Below are 17,962 nucleotides of genomic sequence, written 5' to 3' on the forward strand. Positions count from 1 at the left end.
CCAGACACCTTAGAAACAGCGTCTTACAGGAGGCTTCTGTGCGCACGGCACTCCTATTTGGAAAATCTGAGCTCCTCTCCTTCCACCTCCCGGGATCCCAGCTCCCCAGGGCATCTCCCATCTCCCCTGGGCTGGTGGAGACAGAGTGGAAGGTGGCGGGGTCGTGTGGGGGGGGCAAGGGGTGGAGGGTTGGGATTTGCTCCTGGGGACCTCAATGCTCTCTTCCCTGTCCAGCATAGGACACTGGCCGCTCCCCATGGGCTGGGGGTGAGGTCAGTCCCACAGCAAAGCCGGTTCCTTTTCCAGCCCAGGGCGTCCGTACAGTCAGGTTTTACACCCGCCAACTGACGGAAGGTTGAACATTAAACCAGCTGATCTTCGGAGTTACTGCCAAGGGGCCCCGGTGCGCCCGACAACATAGCTGCCCCCCCGCCCCCCCCGCCCCCCCTCTGCCAGCCACCTCCCTGCATTGTTCCAAGAAATCAGGGTGAGTTGCCAGGCTGGCCACCATGCCTCTCCCAGCAGCTGGAGTTAGCCTCATGGACACACCCCACTGACTTGTTTTTTGTTTTTTTGTAAAACAAAATTAATTTTTTTAAATGTAAGCAAGGCAATTTACACCGGTGTCCACAATAGAGGTTCAGGCATACACTGTCCCAAGGCCAACCCCACTACCGCTTGCCTTGATTGTATAAAACAAACAACAACAAGCAACTCAGCCCAAACAGCTCTTTCACTGACTGACCAGCAGGGGCGGCTTGTAATGGGGGCAACACTTGGCCCTCTAACCAGCAGTGAGCCTGTTTGGTCACCGCCAAGCCCACAGATTCGCTGACGCCCATGTTAGTTAGGATAGAATCAATGGCAACCTTTGTTTCTATTTTTTTTTTTTCTGCTTTTTGAGTCACACCCGGCGATGCACAGGGGTTACTCCTGGCTCATGCACTCAGGAATTACTCCTGGCAGCGCTCAGGGGACCATATGGGATGCTGGGAATCAAACCCGGGTCGGCTGCGTGCAAGGCAAACGCCCTACTCGCTGTGCTATAGCTCCAGCCCCGGCAACCTCCGTTTTTAAAGAGGCAAACAAAGGCAAGTGTTTAAAGGAACCCCCGAGTGTGTAGTGCAGAAGGGGGCAGAGAAAGGCCAGAAGGGGTGTGGATGGTGGACCCCATGACTCTTATATTGACATTTTTCCCCCATAAGCGAGTCCAGATCCCCCATCTTCAGGAAACATACATGAATTATTTTTCATCAGATGGCAGAGAGACACATCCTCCTTGAGCCATAAAAAATTTTTAACAAAACATAAAACAATATAACACTCGTGACCAAGTGAGAGGGGGGGTTGCTTTCCTCCTTTTGAAAAAAAATAATTTTTTTTTTTATACAAGGGTTACATTCAAAGGACCCGATTTCTGAGAATTGGCCGGGCAGGACCCCACACTTTTAATTTAATTTGCAAAACGCAGCTGCAGGAGAATGCGTAGAAGGAAGTCAGCCTGGTGCTCTGCAGCCGACTCGCAGCCCTGGGAAAGTACCTGCCAGCCTGATGAATCTGGGATTTTTGTTGTTGTTGTTGTTCTAGACTTTAGTTCGCATAAAGGAGGAAGAAGGGTGGTGCGATGGCCTAGATGTGGCTGACTTGTCAACCGCACTTTTTCAAGGATATGTTGGCCGAGTCTTCACCCTCTCTTCAGCCAGATGGGACGCTGCCCGAGTGATTCATGAATGGTTTGAAGAAAACCCCAGAGAGCTTCCAAAAAAAAAAAAAAAAGAAAGAAAAGAAAGGAAACAGAAAAAGAAAGAGAAAGAGAAAGAAAGAAAAAAGAAGCCGACTAAATTAACAAGCAAACAGGTCCACCCTCTAGGTACAGGCTCTGCTCTCCTTCCCCGCCGGCCCCGCCTTACCATTACATAAGAATTCTCTTATTCATTGCATCATGGGGTCCTTGAGTTCCTAAAATCTGCAGCAGTTGTCTGGTCCCGCTTTCTTGGGGACTGTCCCGATTGTAAAACTCCAAGTCTCCTGTCCTGGAAATGTCCCCAGATCCATTCAGGTCACTCTTGTTTGATTGTGATGTGCTTGGCCGTGTCTGCCAAGTGGATTTAATTCAGAAGATGTCCATCTGAGTAAACTCTTATCTATTCCCATTTTTTCTTTTTCTTTTCTTTCTTCTTCTTCTTCTTCTTTTTTTTTTCCATTTTGGGCTCAGTGTGTCTGAAAGGGGATTCAACGAGACCGGGCAATCATTCACCCCTCAATATAAAGTTGGTTCAGCAAATAAATGGATACAAATGGAGATGGCAAAGGGTTTCCCAAAGCAAATCATCCCCGTGGTTTTATTGGGAATAAGTATATACTGGGAGCAGAGAATGAGAATGATCTGCATCTTCCTGGTCTTAGGGACTCTATTAGGGTTAGTTCAAATGGAGCCACACGACCAGATGAAACATGTACGAATGGTCCAGAGTTAATTTATAACACAAGAAGCCTTGTCAGAGAAGGAAATACTCAGTCAGGCAGTGCCCAGGACGCCCAAGGTCCTGGCTGTTTCATGCTAGGACCTGCTGCTTACTCCCTTAGTGGTGGGGATCAAGAGGTGGGTGCAAGAGACCTAGATTACTCCAGTGCTGCTTTGGGGCATCCAGGTCCTCCCCGTGCGTTGCTCAGGGACCGTGAGTTGCCAGGGTTTGAACTGGGTTGAACTAGGGTTGTTCGCATGCAAGGCTTGTTCTGTAACTTTCTTTCCTGCCTCGACTGTGTGTGTGTGTGTATGTGTGTGTGTGTGTGTGTGTGTGTGTGTGTGTGTGTGTGTGTGTGTGTGGTAAGTAAGCTAAGCGTGGGGCTTACTCTCGGCTGTGTTCAGAGATCACTCCTGGTGAGGTTCAGGAGACCATATGGAATGTAGGGATCGAACCCTGGTCAGCTGTGTGCAATGCAAGGCAAATGTCCGACCCATTGTGCTACCTCTCCAGTCTTATGGGTCAGGTATTTTTGATTTCATATTCAAGAAGAATGTTCATCAGCTAAGCTGTTTCTCTACCAGAAGAGCCAGACCCTCTCTGGCAGCTGAGCCCGTTATCTCTGGTGTTTATCCAAAGTTTCACCTTCCTTCCTGCACTTTCTTAGACACACTCTATTTGTATCCTTTTCTAACCTGCCTCCCACATCCATTTTTTTTCATAGATTCTTTTTTTCGTAAAGGTCACTAGTGATTAATTACCAAACCCCAAGTCTTTATTTTGATATTGCATCACTGTCAACTCTGAACCCTGCTTTCTTCACACTGAAGGCTCGTGATCAGTATACCACACCTATGTCTTCAGTTTTGTTAACTGAGCCAGTTCCTCTTTCCTCTGGTTCTTCAAATGTCAGTTTCCCAAGATTCTGCTTTCAACACAGTTCTCTAAGAGTAATGACCTCATGTAGTTCCTTTAAACGAATCAATTTTCACTTTTTTTGGGGGGGAGGGAGGTCATTTGGAGGACCACACCCAGCAGTGCTCAGGACTTACTCCTGGCTCTGTGCTCAGGGATCACTTCTGGCATTCTTGGGGACCGTATGTGGTGGATGGAAGTAGGAAGGCTGAGTGCAGGGCAAGTGTTCTACCCAGCAAGTGTTCTACCCACTGTACTATCTCTCTGGCCCTGATGTCCAATTTTTATCTTCCTTAGACTTCCTCCAATAGGGCACCAGATTCTTTTCTGTCTCCTGCTAGACTTTTTTTTTCCCTTTCTAGGACTTTTGTTTACTTCAGTAATTTTTGATTCCTTCCCTTCCCATCATGGCTGTTATCCTTCCAGGCCCAGAGAAGAATTTACAGATTGCTCAGATCAGAAAGGAAACTCTCTCTTCTATGTTTCTGTGCCACATTTCTTCTTATCGACATTCAGCACATATTGAAATCACATTTATGTTCACGAGTGCTACGTGTGCAGCTCCAGTTTGATTATAAACTCCTTGAGGTATAATGTAGAGCTGGTTTAATGTTTAATGTTTAATCCCCCGCCCAGTGGCACTCATTCAGGACCAAGGAGATAAGCGCGTGCTTTCTTTGCCTGCGGAAGTCCCGATTCAAGCTCTGGCACTGTGTGGTCCTCAGTATTTCACCTATAGAGACCCCTAAGCACCTCCCCAAATCATCATCATTCTCTTATTCCATTAATTAATCAATAAACTATATTTTTTTACTATACGAGTTAAAACTTACATTTGACACTGAAGATACAAAACTAACCAATAAGCCTTGGCACAATCTCAAATGCTTCACTCTAGAGGAGATGCCAAGGGGAAAAAAGATATTTACGGTGAATTTTCTTAGTGCAGTGCTAAGGGAGAAATACTAAGGACTAAGGGTCCTGAGTCTCATTAAGTGTGTGTGTGTGCATATGTGCGCATGCATGTGTATGTGTGTGTGCGTGTGTGTGTGTGTGTGTGTGTTGAACAGGAGATATTTAAGTCTTCATGGACTAGGCGTTGCCTAAGAGGAGTGTATTAATTATATTTGGTTACATAACAAATCACCCTAAAATTCAGCACCTTGAAACACACAGTATCTCCCAGTCGAGGTCCAGCTGGGGCTTCTGTTTTAGTGTCTTTTACAAGGCTTCAGCGAGAGTTTTGACAAGGGCTGGTCCTCACCTGAAGACTCAAGCAAGGAAGAATGTTTTTCCAAGCTCTCTCAAGTGCTTGTAGAAAGAGGCATCGAGCTGACGTGTGTGGACTGGAGGCCTCAGCGCCTACCTGGTGAGACGCCTCCCTCAGCTGCTGGCCACGTGGATCTCTACAGCTCCCTTCAGTCAAAGGACAGAGGAAAAGAGAAAGTGCAAACAAGGAGTCACAGAGCTTCACAGCCCAGCCTTGGAGTAACCTCCAGTACTTGCTGTATTCGATCATCAGAGACAAGTCACCAGGGTCGGGGATTTCATACTCAGGGTCAGGGGTCACACAGTACAGGGATATAAGAAATTGGGGATCACAGAAAACCACTTATAAAGGCTGCCAACTGCCACAGTGAGGATTTGTGTGTGTGTGTGTGTGTGTGTGTGTGTGTGTGTGTGTGTGTGTGTGTGTGAGGGCACATCTAGAGATGCTCAGGGGTTAACCCTGGCAGTGGATTAATCCATTAAGCATCTAAATCCAGGACTTCTGTATGCAAAACATGTGTCCCAGCCCTTCAAACTACCTCTCCTGCCCCACAACGAGTCTTTTTTTTTTTTTTTTTTTGCTTGTTGGGTCACACCTGGCGATGCACAGGGGTTACTCCTGATTCTGCACTGAGGAATGACTCCTGGCGGTACTCGGGGCCCATATGGAATGCTGAGAATCAAACCCAGACCGGCCATGTGCAAGGCAAATGCCCTATCCGCTGTGTTATTGCTCCAACCCCACAATGAGTCAGTTTTGCAGGGACCCTCCGAGGAATGTTTCTAAGGCCTAAGATTCTTGGTCTTCCCTTGGCCATCTCCAAGATTCTTGGTCAACCAGATCAGATGGTTCAATGTTTGGGCCTGCAGAGGTAATGCTTATAGGACTCAGTGGTGCTAGGGAACCACCAGACTTGTGCCTGGCAGTGTCCAGAGGGCCATATAGTGCTAGGGATGAGCTTGGGGCCTCATGTATTCCAGTCATGCGTCCCAGCCCTTTGCGCTATCTCGCAGAGCCCGTAACTGAAGGATGGATAACTAGCATCTTTCCTCTCAGAGGAAATAAGGAGCAAGTGCCTGGCCAGAGGAAATAGCAGGGTGCATGAAGCACTTAAAGTTGAGGGCAGAAGAAGCCGGTGTGGATGGGAGAGGGAAGTGGCAGCAGGTTGCCGTAGTAAGAAGTTTGGGCTTTGTCTCGCGGAAAGATCATGTTAGTGTAAGCCGGGGGTGACTGGGGACTTGGTATTTGAAATCTCTCCACATGGGGTTCTCTGGATCAATGACAGATTTAAGGAAAACAGGCCAAAAATACTGGGGGAAAAAAATAGAAGCTACTGCGATAGAAAGTTGATGAAGTCCTCAGTACAGATGGAGGTTTAGGGTAGAAGAAAAGGGGATAGATTTGGCATAGAAAGATAAGTGTGCTAGGGCTGGAGAGACAGAAAAGGTGAAAGGGTGCCTTGCATGTGGCTGACCCCAACACATCCCTTGCACCACATGTGGTCCAGGAAGCCCTGCCAGGAGGGACCCCTGGGCACAGAGCCAGGAGTAAGTCCCGAGCAGGGCTGGCAGGATACTCCCAGCACGAGTCTCTCATGCCTTGCTGGTTCTGGGAGAACACGTGGTGCTGGGACCAGACCCAGGCCCCCCACATCGGAATCGTGTGTTGTGGCCCTTTGAGCCGTCTCCCCATCCCCAAACTTGACTTACAACTTTAGTGTTTAGACCACACCTGTCATATCTGGTGGTACTCAGGGACTCTTCCTGGCTTTGTGCTCAGGAGCGATCCCTGGAGGTGCTGGGGGGGGGGGGACCCTGTATAATGACAGGGGTTGGAACTGGGGTACCACCACGCCCTAGAGTCAATTTAGTTGATGTCTATTTACTGCCCTTGTAGAACATGCAGGATGGCGTCTCATAGCGTGGCCATACAGCTGGGATGCTCAGGTGTCCAGGCAGCCTGTTTGCCTCAGGGGACTCCAGCCGTTGGGCAGGGTGGGCTGTGGCTCCTGCGCTGTACTGCGTGGACTCTCTGGGAAGGAGCCTGTCCTGTCCCAGCCCAGGGTTCAGTTGTTCCAGGCGGCTCTGAGCATCAGTATTCCACTCCACAGGGTGGTTCTCCCCCTTTCATCTCTCACGCGGAGACATTCACGCTGGGACCCCCGTGGCCACTTTGACCAGCAGCAGGTCAGACTCTCTGGGGCCATCAGGGCCATGGAAATGGCCTCTGGTTATCATTTAAGATGTTTCTGGGATACATTTCAACAACTACTATTTGTTTTCTGGAATATTCTGTGCACTCTCCTGGGGTCGCCAAGCCTGCCTCCCCGTGCTCTTTCATCCTGAGCAATCACCATCTTGAGCTCTCTCTCCCCCGCCCCTGTGTGCCTATTCTTGCTCAAGACGTGAAAGTGCCGAGACACTTGGTGGCCTCAGAAGAGAGCGCAGAAACTGCAAGGACCTGAGTTTGGCCCCCGGGACCTCCGAGTCCTGTACCCCAGCTCAGGTATGGACCTCAGGGCTCTGGGATCCTGATTTTAAGAAGATCCAGCACAACTCAGAGGAGATCATTGCTTCTCAGGAGGCAGCCAGGTCGCCCCCATGCAGAAAGAGACCGGGGGGTGAGGGCGGGACATTTAGCATCAACCTAAGCATCGGTCACAGGCCTGGTTTGCTACTGAAGTTTTAATCTATCTTTTTATCAATTGAGGCCGTGAAAGGCAAGTGAGCAGGTCTGTTCATAGGCCTGAAATGAACTTGAGCATCTTCTGTCCAAAAGCTTCCACCATCTCATCAACTCCCCAGAAAACTTATCTAAGGGCCCACACTTTAAAAAAAAATAAATCTAGGGGCCGGAGCGATAGCACAGCGGGTAGGGCGTTTGCCTTGCACGCGGCCGACCCGGGTTGGATCCCCGGCATCCCATATGGTCCCCCAAGCACCTCCAGGAGTAATTCCAGAGTGCAGAGCCAGGAGTAACCCCTGAGCATCGCTGGGTGTGACCCAAAAAGCAAAAAAAAAAAAAAAAAAAAAAAATCTCATCTTTGGGTGGCACCCAGCGGTGCCCAGGGTTTGCTCTTGGCTCTGTGCTCAGAGATCACTACTGGTGAGGTTCAGGGGACCCTATCGGATACCAGAGATCAAACTCAGGTCAGTTGTGTGCAAGGCAAGTGCTTTACTTGCTGTACTCGCTCCTGCCCCACACTTTTCCTGGCCAACTGACACTGTGTTGTCCAGGAAGCTGCAGCCGGGCACTGACCAGGGCTGGCTGGCAAGACCCCCAGAGAAGACCGGTCCCACAGCTGGTCCTCAGACACCTGGGAAGCCATCCCCGCCGCCCTCTTGCCAGTTGTCTGTCCACAGACGGGAGAGCTGAGCGTGGGGTGTTGTGGGTTTGGCCCGGGACGTGCCCCACCCTTGGGGGGGACTTCCCAGGCCTGGCAGCTGGGATGAGTCAGTTCAGGGTCTGCAGGGTGAGGGGGACCGAGGAGTCCCAGACACCTCCTCAGGGCTATTTCAAGCAGCAGCAACACATGTGGCATGTTCTGGAGGAACGGGAGGGTGGTGCAGCGAGGACTGTGTTCACAGTGTCCCAGTGTGCTGCTTCATTTAGGGGCTTTAGGGCAGGACTGGTTCCACCCTCGAGCCTGAGGACGGTTCTCTCTGCTCTGATTTAGCAAAAGGACTGTATGGGGTGTGTCTGGCTGTAGCGCTGAGCAGAGGATTGCCCTCTGTCTGCTTCCAAACGGATGCCTGCGGCCTTCCCGGCACAGTTGGGAACCTGGTGGCCCCGTTCCTGTGGGGACTGAGGTTCAAGGGTACCCGTGGGAGGTGCGGTGAGGCCAAAACTCCGCTATGGATAAGAAAGGGCTAAATCTGGTTGTCGGGAGCCCTGTCGTCACTGGCTTTTAGAACTCCTCAGGGAAAAACTGTGGAAAATGCTTATTTGGTTTCTGTTGGGTTCATTGTCTGGGACGTGACCCCGGCTGGCTGATTCAGGGGAGCAGGGAGGGGTCTGGTCACTTTGTTCCACTGGAGGATGGAGATGAAGAGACTGGGGACTCAGAGACCACATGGGAGGGATCTGCTGGCAAGTGGCTGATGCGTTGAAGATACATTTTTTTTTTTTTTTTTTTTGCTTTTTGGGTCACACCCGGCGATGCACAGGGGTCACGCCTGGCTCTGCACTCAGGAATTATCCCTGGCGGTGCTCAAGGGACCATATGGGATGCTGGGAATCAAACCCAGGTTGGCCGAGTGCAAGGCAAACGCCCTACCCGCTGTGCTATTGCTCCAGCCCCGAAGATACATTTTTGTCACCTTCCTAAGCTGTCGTTGAGTAGTGATCACTGCTGAGGATAGACGCAGAATGGACCTTGGTTCTGCTCCACTCAGAGGCCTGGGTGTTCTCCAGATATCCTCACGCCCTCTCTCCTCACTCGGGTCCTCAGTCCCTGCCCCAGCTGCCACATCTGGGACGCCACCACCATACGTGAGACCCACCGTCGCTTCGTTCTTCACCTGATGTTGTAGATTCTGGAAGGTGGGAGAGGTTGAGCTCCGAGGGGAGGGGCCCGGTGTCTGCTGTGTCCTGCGATACTGCGCAAACACCGACACCCTGTCAGGTCTTCAGTGCCTCAGGCCCGTCCCTTCCGGCTCACTGTCACAGTGCTTGGCCCTTCTCAAGCCACATCCCCAATAGTGAGCAGATCAGGGTACACAGGCAGGTAGGAAAGAGGACAGGGACTTCCCTCCCAGAGGCCGACTCGGAATCACCGCTGACACATCTAAGACCATTTTAACGTGCGTCCACGCGCGCGCTCAGTGCCAGAGATTGACTCCGGGCCTTGCACGCGAGTCATGAGTTTTCTTCTTCAGCGCTATCTCCCTGGCCTAGCTTTATACTGTGCTTTTACCATTGCTCTCATTTCAGAGATGAACCCTCCCCGCCCCCCTGCCCCATTTAATCTTCATGGTCTTGGATTTTGATGTCTAAAGCTTTTTTTTTTTTTGCTTTTTGGTTCATACCTGGCAATGCTTACTCCTGGCTCTGCACTCAGCAACCACCCCTGGCGGTGCTCAGGGGACCATATGGGATGCTGGAAATGGAACCCGGGTTGGCCGCGTGCAAGGCAAACGCCCTACCCACTGTGCTATTGCTCCAGCCCCGATGTCTAAAGCATTTGAAATTAGAAGGGATGTGAATTTGGGGCCCCTGCCTAGGGTCACTCATGTGTCTGGTCTCACTGGCTAGGCCTTGGCCAACCCCCTTGAGCACGTCAGTCCTACGCTGCCCCTCCCCTGTGGTGGGCTGCTCTGCCTCGGGGCATCCCCGGCCTGCACGTGCCCATCACTGGGCTCTTCCCACGTGCTGTGCAGCCGGCTCCCTCTCTCAGAGCCTGGCCCCGCGGTGCCGTCACCCTGCTCGTGACTTTCATTGTGCTGGGAAGAGGAGGGTCAGAGTGCACCAGTCTTGGGCAGACTCGGGGCTTCCAGAAAACTCCAGGACCACCGCAGGGACAGTTCTTGGAAACGGAGAAGCACGTGTCGAAGCGTTACAACTCACTTGCTTACGGGAGCGGGGAAAGCCTCTCCCCGTGCTGCGCCCACATCTAGCACCTGCTGGGGTGCAGCACGTGTGTCTGTTGTGTCTGCGTCCACATGTTCTAATTCTGTCAGACCTGGTACGGCCTCACGAGCGTGTCTCATCTTGATCTGATCTTTATGGCGATTTGCCACCTCGTGTCTGCATTACAGGGAGGAGCAAACCCACCCCGCCCCTCTCCCCCCCAAGCACACGCAAGCCCCCAGCCTAAGTCCACCTGCAAGGAACGTCCCTTGCTTAGACGCCCCGGAACAGACTTGGCAGCATGAGACAGCTCTCGGCATCGCCCTCTGCCCCCTTGCGCCAAACCCTGGGTCTGAGGAAGCTTCTCTGGTATTTTCAGAACCTCCTCCTCATCTTCAGAGATAATTGAGCACTCACCCACCCCGAAAAATACTGTCAACAGGGGCCAACATGCCCAGACTCATCTGTGGTTTCCTGAGACTCTCCAGTGCTACGTGTCTTGTAAAGAAAAGAGCCTTGTAGAATATTCTGGTCTGGAAGCCTGTCCTGTTACTGGCCCTTGAGACCACTTTCAGGTGTTAATGCTTTAAACCTACCTAGAGGTGGAAGGTGGAATTATTATGATTATTATGATTATTATTATTAGGCTGGAGCAATAGCACAGCAGGTAGGGCATTTGCCTTGCATGCAGCTGACCTGGGTTCGATTCCTCCGCCCCCTTGGAGAGCCCGGCAAGCTACCAAGAGTATCTCGCCCCTATGGCAGAGCCTGGCAAGCTACCCGCGGTGTATCTGATATGCCAAAAACAGTAACAACAAGTCTCACATGGAGACGTTACTGGTGCCCGTTCGAGCAAATCGATGAGCAATGGGATGACAGTGACAGTGCTACAGTGATGATTATGATTATTATCATCCTCATCATTATTTTGAGGGAGAGAGGGGGGTTCCCAGTATTCACAGGTTTCAGTGGCCAGTCCTGGTGGTTCTGGTCTCCTGGTTTTCCTGTCCCATGCCAGGGTCCGAGGATGCAATGCTACTTGGGCCTCGCAATGCCAGGAACCACCAGGGCCGCGTCTGGTGACACTTGGTCCTGGTGTGTGACCTGGACCAAGCGGGCGCCACGCAGGCCTGTGCCCTGGCCCCAGGACCTCTCTGCGAGGCTGACTCTCACCCTTCCGTAAAAGGGAAAGCTCTTGGTGCTGTCAGTGTTATTCTGTGTCACACTCAGTTCTCCCTCACCTTGCCGCCGGCGGCCTTTTCATAAGAACGGGAGGAAAACGCAGTTCTGTGAGCATCCCCTGCAGCCTGGATTCCTTCTAGAACCTGATGCTCAAGACCAACGACAAGCTTGGAACACTAGGACAGTCCTTTGCTCCTCCTCTTCTCTCGCCTCCTGAGGCTCCTGCGTTGCTTCCTTCCCGGCTTCTTTAGACAAACTCGGGAGGGGCGGGGGGAGTCTCTTGCCCTCAGGTGCTGAGCAGTTTGTCTGCTACTCTTCGCCCCCAAACATCAGAGGTGTAGGCACCACCAGGTGGGGCCCCAATCCCCCCCACCTCCATGAAATATAAGATAAAGGCCCTGCCTTTACAGGTGGTCACATTTTGAGGTATTGGGGTGTAGGATTCAGGCGTGCATTGCAGATTAGGGCTTCAACATGCTGATTTGTTGGGGGGTCACGGGAAGAAATAATTCATCTCCTACCAGCGGCCTTGAAGTCAAAGATGGTGGAGCCCAAGAAAGGGAGATAGCGTAGTGGGTAAGGCTCTGGCCTTCACGCAGCTGCCTCTGGTCTGATCCCCTGCACCACATGTACTCCACCACGCGCTGCCAGGAGCAATCCCTGAGCACTGACCCAGGAGTGACCCCTGAGCACTGCTGGGAGTGACCCCCAAGCTGACAGGCCTGGGGTTGGGTCACAGATGGATGGGTTTGGGAACCCGAGGAGGAGAGAAGCCGGGAGCAAGGGCGGTTCCCCCCCCCCCCCCCCCCCCGCACCGTCAGCGTCACAGCCCTGGCTCCACAGTGTGAGATACTGGCCGCGGGACTTTCTCAGCCCGTGGTTCCCTTTCCCAGCTTCAAACCGGGAGCAAGCGCCAAGCCAACGTCACAGGGCTTCTGTGTGGCTGGGATGAGTTCACAGGAGGGAAGTGTCCCGGGCCCAGGCGCTGCTTCTCACTGGTCGCTTTCTCTGTCACTGATGCTCAGGCGGCACCCGGGTCTTTTGTGAGTATAGCGCTGCCAACGCTTTCCTGTGGCAGAATCTCAGACTTCAGGAAGAGCACAAACTATCCATGCCAAAACAACAGCAACAACAACAACAACAACAACAAACCCAGGACAGAGTGATAGCACAGCCGGTAGGGCGTTTGCCTTGCACGAGGCCGACCTGGGTTCGATTCCCAACATCCCATATTGTCCCCTGAGCACCGCCAGGAGTGATTCCTGAGTGCAGAGCCAGGAGTAACCCCTGAGCATCGCCGGGTGTGACCCAAAAAACAAAAATAAAAAACAAACAAATCTAACATACTTATTTTATTTATTTATTTATTCATTCATTTATTATTTTTTTTTTTGGGGGGGATATGCAGCAGTGCGCAGGGGCTGCTCCTGGTCCTGTGTTCAGGAGTTGCTTCCAGTGGTCCTCGGGGGCCCCTGTGGTGCCAGGCCGGAACCTGGGTCTCCGGCATGCAAAGCCAGTGCCCCGGTGTGCTGCACTCTCTAGGCCTGACTTGTTAATTTAAAAACTGAGCGGGGTAGATGGTGCAGCGGGTAGGGCGCTTGCTTCGCACGTTCTTTGAGCCAGGTTCACTCTTGGCCACCACACACAGTCACCTGATGCCCACCAGAAGTGATCTCTGAGCTCAGAGACAGAGTAAGCCCTGAGTCCCGCTGAGTGCGGCCCGTACTTCTGGTGGTACCCGAGGGACACCTGTGGTGCCAGGGATCACACCGGAGTCAGCTGCGTGCAAGACAAGCACCTTCACCCCTGCACCATCTGCGGCGTCTAAGTGGGATTTTTTTTTCTTTTTGGGTCACACCCGGCGATGCTCAGGGGTTACTCCTGGATTTGCACTCAGGAATCACTCCTGGCGGTGCTCAGGGGACCATATGGGATGCTGGGAATCGAACCCGGGTCAGCCACGTGCAAGGCATTTGCCCTACCCGCTGTGCTATCGCTCCAGCCCCTAAGAGGGAATTTTTAAGAGTAGAATACACCTTTTTATTCTGAAATGAAATGAAAGATGAGGACAACTGCGTGTGTGGCCAGAGGAGAACAGGAGCACCTGCTCAGACACGCCCGAGTCCAGACACGCTCCCGACAGGTGGCGGATTCCACCGCTTGGAAAGGCCTCGAGCTCGAACCCGCTCGCCATCGCGCCCGAGACGTCTCCGGACGTGCCCGGGGGGTGGGCGGGGGCAGCGCAAGGCCTGGTGGCGAAACTCTGCCATGAACGAGAGCGTTGTTCTGGGCCGAGCAGGGAACCGCAGCAGTGCTGAGAGGGAAGCGTTTCTCTCCGAGCGCAGGGGGAAGCCAGGAGGGGCCCGAGGAGAACTTGGCGTCTCGCCCTGGCCCGGGCTGTGCCGCCGGCATGTCCATGACTCAGGGGGAGACTTGTTTCTGAGGCAGGTGAGGGAATGAGGGCCGGGGGGCAGACGCCACTGTCTGGCCTGGCCCCGGTCTCCGAGATTCCAGCAGGAACCCTGGGAGGCTGCGGCCGGACACAGCCGGGAACCCGGCATGCAGGATGCCCCCGCGCCAGCCTTCACCTGGTCCTTTCACGCCCAGGGTGCCCCCGCTTTATTTCTTCTATGGTTCCATGGCATTTTATTGTATTATTTATTTATTTAGCTTATTTGGGTCACACCTGGCGATGCTCAGGGGTTCCTCCCGGCTCTGCACTCAGGAATTATTCCTGGTGTTGCTCGGGAGACCATCTGGGAAGCTGGGAATCAAACCCGGGTCAGCTACGTGCAAGACAAACACCCTATCCTCTGTGCTATTGCTCCAGCCCCCGTTTCACGGCATTTTAATTATTAGAGCTGCACTTTGGGTTTACTATCTAGAAGTTACAGTTTCTGGAGAGAATCTTCAGGCCTTGTCAATGGTGACGGGAAGGCGTGGGCAGAAACAAGGAAAAGGGTTTCTGGAGCCATCAGTGGAGCTGGAGTGTGAGGAGGGGCTGGGTGCAGGGGGCTCACAGTCCTCCCAGGAGAAATCGTCTTGCTTTGCTCCTGAAGCTGGGCCAGTCTCAGGCAGCCACGTTTTTTTTTTTTTTTTGGGGGGGGGGGTCACACCTGGCAATGCACAGGGGTTACTCCTGGCTCTGCACTCAGGAATTACTCCTGGCAGTGCTCAGGGGACCCTATGGGATGCTGGGAATCGAACCCAGGTCGGCCGCGTGCAAGGCAAATGCCCTACCCACTGTGCTATCGCTCCAACCCCCAGCCATGTTTTGTGGCTGTGGTTCCGGCCCATCCCAACCATTCCCTCTTCCCTCACTGCCCGCGAAGGTCCGAGGCCAGCACTGTTGCAGAAGCCTGTGACGTGGCCCGTGGGCGGATTGGGTCTGAAGAGCTCTCCATACGGGGACACACGCTCGGCTGCTTCGAAAGCCCAGTCAGCTGATTTGTCGAAGACCCGTTTTCTAGACCCCAAGTCTCTTTGCACAGAAACAGAGGGAGAACAATACAGCTCACGTTAGCACTGCCTCGCTTCCTTCTGGAGACCCAGAGGGAGTCAAGAAGAGCGTCCTTGGCCAACGGGGGCCCTGGGTTGGCATTTCTCACCCCTGTGGTCAGGGTCCAGCTGTCATCCACAGAAGAAAAAGGCCAGAGGCCTCAGTCTGGCTTCAGGCTTTAGAGGACACTTGGTCGTGTCTTGTCTAATTAGGGGGATGGAGTGAGTCCTCCGGCTCCCCCAGCCCGGCCAATGTCTCAAGGGGCCAGTGGGTGTCCGATTACTCCCCAGAGCCCTTCTTGTATGGGTTGTCTGCTCGCTTGGCATCTGTCTTTTAAAAATAACCAGGCGGGCGTGCCAGGCAGAGCTCCCCTCTGAGACACCAGACAGAGGCCTCAGGCTGCCAGCCCTCCCTGGGGCCGGGCCCTCGGGGTGGCAAGCACAGCTGTCTGTACTTTGAGGACACCAGAGTTTCTAGGGCCCCGACAAGCTCCTTTGTGGATCCACGAAATTGCCCAGGGTCAATCTTCTTAGTGATTCTGAGGGATAAATCAGCCTTTATTGCTCGCCTTCTGGCTTTAGGCTATAATAACCTGTCCCCCTCAGGCTCTGGGGTGCTATAGAACTGGCATCTCTGGGAAGACTGGACATCTCCTCCCTAACCAGAAACGCAGGAGAGACAAGGTCCGGAAGAAGTTGCCAACAGGAGCAGGTACCAGCTGCTGGGGCAAGAGGAAGGATCTTGGACCAGTCCCTGAATTGAGACAGAGAAGAGGCTGGTAAGAAGGGAGAGAGGAGGGAAGACGGTCGTCACTGCTCAGTGATAGGTTCTTAGCTGGAGACAAATCATAAAGAGATTTGTAGTGGGAGGTGTATGCTTAAAATCATTTCACTATGGGCAAGCCAAAATTTGTTCAGATTGGGGCTGGAGTGATAGTACAGTGGGGAGGGCATTTGCCTGGCACGTGGCCAACCCAAGTTCTACCCTGGGATCCCATAGTTCCCCCAAACACCACCAGGAGTAATTCCTGAGTGCAGAGCCAGGAGTAACCACTGAGCATCACCAGATATGGCCAAAAAAAGCCTACCTTCCCCCCAAAAGCCCCAAATCCATAGTTAAAGGTATCTTCAAAGATGAAACGCACTGACCAAGCAAGTGGAAGCAAAGATAAACAAATAAAATATAAGCAAATAAAAGATAAACAAATAAAAGATAAACCTTAAACTAAGAAGCTCCTGTACCTCAAAAGAAACAGTGACCAGGATGCAAAGACAGACTATTGAATGGGAAAGGATATGCATCCAATACCCTTCTCAGAAGGGGTTAATATCAAAGATATACAAGGCACTGATTGAATTCTATGAGAAAAAAAATCATCAAATCCCATAAGATAATGGGGCAATGAGATGAACAGAAATTTTCTCAAAGAAGAAATTAAAATGGCCATAAGGCACACGAAAAAATGCTCTTCATCACTAATCATCAAGAAGATGCAGATCAGGGGCCGGAGCGATAGTACAGTGGGTAGGGTGTTTGCCTTGCATGCAGCAGGCCCAGGTTCAATCCCCGGCATCCCATATGGTCCCACCCCCTAGCACTGCCAGGAGTGATTCCTGAGTGCATGAGCCAGGAGTAACCCCTGTGCATTGCTGAGTGTGACCCAAAATGCAAAAAAAAAAAGGAGGTTCAGGTCAAAACAATGAGATATCATCTCACACCACAAAGATTGGCACACATCCAGAAGAGCAAAAGCAACCAGGAACTCTCCTTCACTATTGGTGGGAATGCCGACTGGTCCAGCCTTTTGGGAAAACAATATGGACATATCTCAAAAAACTAGAAATTGAGCTTCCATCTGACCCAACAATACCACTTCTGGTAATATGCCTGGGGGGGGGAGTCTAAAAACACAGAATAAACACCATCTGAACTCCTATGTTCATTGCAGCACTATTCACCATAGCCAGAATCTGGAAACTACCTGAGTGCCCAAGAATGGACGAAAAAGCTTGAAAAACTGTTCAAATAATCGAGTCATAGTTTTCTACCTCAATTTCTTCCATTTATTTGTGTAAATAAAATGTACACTATTGCTTCTAGAAAAGAAAGGAAATAGAGGATGGAGAGAGAGTTCAGAGGTGAAACACACTAAATGTATGTGAGGTCCTGGGTTTGATGCAGGCCATGACCCGCCCCGCCCCCCGCCCTCAGGCCATGGGGCAGAGAGCAGGTTCAAGATAGGTTGGGATTGGCCGTGGGGAGAGAGTTGAGGGTCTTGGTTGGGGGAGAGGGAGGTGCAGGACCACACGGGTTTCGTGAACCAGGAAGGAGTGAGCTTGGCTCATCTGAGAAACAGGAAGTGTTTTCCTACCTAAAGGACCTTGAAGTTTTTCTTTTATAGAGAAGAGATGAACGGAGGAGGAGAGAGATTGAGGGTGGAAGGAAGAAGATGAGAAAGGGAAGACGTGGGGTGAGCTGGGTCAGGGGCTTTGAGTCCATTGGTGATGTGGGGGGGGTGGTACCGCTGTGTACCCAAACCCCAGACTCGACGACTCTGAAGACAGGAGATCCAAACTACAACCACCAAACTTGAGGTCAGGGGAACTCAGGAACTCTGGCGGAGGGCAGCTGGCACTGGTGGGAGAGGCACCTCGGGACCACTCCAGGTGGGAGCCCTCCTACGTGGAAAGAACTGAAGCAGATCTCTGGGCCTAAGCAGACACGGCAAGTGCCTTGATTCCTGCCCCCCCTCGGACCCCTGAAATAGGTTTTAGAATTTGAGAATTTGGGGGTTCTCTATATATAGACATTCTTTGACGCCGACTTTATAGTGATGGCAGTGATGAAATATTATCCACCCAGAGAAAATGAGAAGAAAGAGAATCGAGGCTGAAAGCCAAGTATCTGTCACCTGACAGAAGTTGCTGGGGATTGTTTTGGGAAGCTCATGACCACAAAGGTCACCGGTTCTGCACCTGTGGATGCTGAAAGAAAGTCAATATGGTGGTCAATAAAATAGGGTCAATACAATACAACAGACAATAGGGGCTATAGGTTTTTCTG

The sequence above is a fragment of the Sorex araneus genome, chromosome 2 (assembly GCF_027595985.1).
Source record: "Sorex araneus isolate mSorAra2 chromosome 2, mSorAra2.pri, whole genome shotgun sequence".
NCBI lineage: Eukaryota > Metazoa > Chordata > Mammalia > Eulipotyphla > Soricidae > Sorex > Sorex araneus.